We start from the raw sequence: 3,272 nt of genomic DNA, 5'->3' as shown, positions 1-3,272 counted from the left end.
CTGCAGCGTTTACCTTTTATGAATATGATTGAGATGGGAGACTGTCTTTTCCTTGACTGCTGGTGATATGCCTCAACTTCTCTCCGCTCTCATCACACATCGAGTGAATGACAGGGAGGGAAACATGAGGTCAGATTTTTTTTCAAGCACAAAAAAAACCCTGCATTAATCAGTTACAATGATTTTGAACAACTGACTCTGTTCCAGAACATTAAAAAATAGAAGTTTTTATTTTCGTTTTCATTCCTGGCAAAGTTTTTGTTTTTGTTCCATGAACCAGTTAAAAGCCCTGGTTTTCGGGCTACGTTCCGTTTTCCTGTTTGACATATGAATATCTGCATGAAAATCACTCGACTCATTCATTGTGTGATATTGTATCTATGCTTTTATTTTTTGGAGACAGATTGAAAAGGTTTTTTACTTTGACCATGAGAAACAATGACTGGTGAAATAGCATTCTCTACTACAGGAAGAAGGCAATCGAGCCCAATATTTCTCAACCAACTTCCTTTAATCTGTCAAGGTGGAGTTGATGTACTTTTTGGTAATGAAGTTTCATATTTGTATGAGCATACTATCGTTACAGAAATGACAAGCTGTGGTATAAAGCATTTGAGGTTTAATTAGATTTTTAGTTTTTAATTAGTTCAACGCCATTTGTGCAAGGAGGGCTGCTATCACAGGCTGACGTTATAATTAGCAACTTGTGATGGATCACTTTATTGAAGTCCTGATTCAATATGAATAGGGTTTTAACTGCGTAGCTGACCTTCAGCTGTCAAGTTATCAAGTAACGATATATATTCATTGCAATCTAAAAGTTGTCAAAAATTTTCAGGATGCATTTATTGTACACTGTACAGTGGAAATCAATAAGATTACATGCTATTTCCAAAACAACATAATGCATTTATAAATATCAGATTCTATCCATGTTGATAATTACTGTAAACATTCCATTGTATGACATTTCTAAAATGGGAGTCTCCATGTCTACTGTTTAAGCTTTAACACATCCTGGTATTCTCCAAAAGGAACAGTCACACTGATACAGTGCAGTTGACACCATTATAATATGAATGAGGAAAGAGATACAATCTTCAAAATAGAGTCTTTAAAATTTCTTAACACAGTACATACAGTATGCAACCCAAAGTGGATTGTTTAGTAGTGGCACTTTATATTATAAAACATAGGGTTACTGATATCAGTATTTAATATGTGATCCTTTACGTTTTAAGTCTTTGTTAATTACATAATTTGGCTATACTAGTTGATGCTGGTCTACATCTGCAAGTGCCAAAACCTTAGCAAGTAACTTCTTTTGTCCTATGAAAGGGACACAGTTTTGGAGATGGTCAGAAAGGCCAGACTGACATGGTTTGGACATGTCCAGAGGAGAGAGTGAATACATTGGTGGAAGGATGCTGAGTTTTGAACTGCCAGGCACGAGGCCTAGAGGAAGACCAAACAGTAGGTTTATGGATGTAGTGAAAGAGGACATGAAGGTAGTTGGTGTGAGAGAACATGATGCAGAAGACAGGGTTAGATGGAGGCAACTGATTTGCTGTGGCAACCCCTGAAAGGAGGGAAAAGCTGAAAGGAGAAGAAGAAGAAAGGAAACACAGTAACTGTCGTTGCTTAGCTAGGCCTATGTGTAACGAAATAGTCCAAACACAAAATAACACACAGCATTTAATGAACTGTCATAATGCTTTGTGAGGAACCTAAAGGTGTCCTCAATCATTGGTGTCTGCATTTAGATAGATGGGTAGATGGATAGATTTAATGTACAATGTGTGTACGTATATGTAATGTACCCACAAGAGGACACAAGCCAGTGTCTTATTGTGATGGTCCTAAGCCCGGATAAATACAGAGGGTTGCGTCAGGAATGGCATCTGGCATAAAACTTTTATCAAATCAAACATGCAAATCAGACCTATGACTTCCATACTGGATCGGTTGAGGCCCGGGTTAACAACGACCGCCATCGGTGCTGTTGACCTACAGGGCGCCGGTGGAAATTCGACTACTGTTGGTCGAAGAAGGAGAGGAGGAAAGTGTGCCCGTAAGAAGAGAGAAAAGGAACGCCAAGAGTATAGGAGTGAGAGTAGGGACATTGAATGTTGGAACTATGACAGCAAAAGTTAGAGAGTTGGTTGACATGATGCAGAGAAGGAAGGCAGACACACTGTGTGTCCAGGAGACCAGGTTGAAAGGTAGTAAGGTTAGAAGTGTAGGAGCAGGGTTCAAGTTGTTATTTCATGGTGTAGATAGGAAGAGAAAGTTATCTTGAGGGAGAAGTTTGTTTGGAATGTCCTGGAGGTAAAAAAAGAGTGTCAGATAGAGTGATGAGTCTGAAGCTAGAAATCGAAGGCGTGATGTTCAATGTTGTTAGTGGGTATGCTCCACAGGCAGGATGTGAGCTGGAGGAGAAGGAGAAATTCTTGTTGGACTTGGATGAAGTGATGCAGAGCATACCTAGAAGTTTGGGCAGGTTTGGTATCCAGGAGAGGAACACAGAAGGACAGATGGTGGTTGACTTTGCAAAAAGGATGGAAATGGCTATAGTGAATACTTTCTTCCAGAAGAGGCAGGAACATAGGGTGACCTATAAGAGTGGAGGTGGTGTGTAGGATGACTCTGGTGGTGAGGAAGATGAAGAGGACAAAGACAGAGCAGAGGATGAAATGGTGGAAGCTAAAAAAGCAAAGAGTGTTGCATGACTTTTAGGAAGGAGTTAAGACAGGCTCTGGGTGGCCAAGAGGTACTAATATGCATGCGTATGATTGACTAACAAAAACTAGAGTGTGCGTTCTTAATTTCCCTTCGGGGATTATAACAGTGTATAAAATTTAAAAAAAAAAAAAATAGGTGCTTCCAAATGACTGGACAACTACAGCTAATGTGATCAAGGGGACAGGTAGGAGACTACTTGGTGTGTCATCTGGAAGGAAAGTAGATAAGGAGACTTGGTGGTGGAATGAGGAGGTACAGGAGTGTATACAGAGAAAGAGGTTAGCTAAAAGGAGGTGGGACATTGAGAGGACTGAGGAGAGTAGACAGGAGTACATGGAGATGCAGAAAAAGGTGAAAGAGGTGGCAAAGGCCAAACAAGGGGCTTATGATGACTTGTATGCTAGGTTAGACAGTAAGGAGGGAGAGACTGATCTATACAGGTTGGCAAAACAGAGACAGAGATGGGAAGGGCGTGCAGCAGGTTAGGGTGATTAAGGATGTTGTGTAAGACTTGTGGAACAGGAAGTAGC

This window comes from Antennarius striatus, chromosome 8 (genome assembly GCF_040054535.1).
Source record: "Antennarius striatus isolate MH-2024 chromosome 8, ASM4005453v1, whole genome shotgun sequence".
NCBI lineage: Eukaryota > Metazoa > Chordata > Actinopteri > Lophiiformes > Antennariidae > Antennarius > Antennarius striatus.
This window is presented reverse-complemented; position numbering follows the sequence as displayed.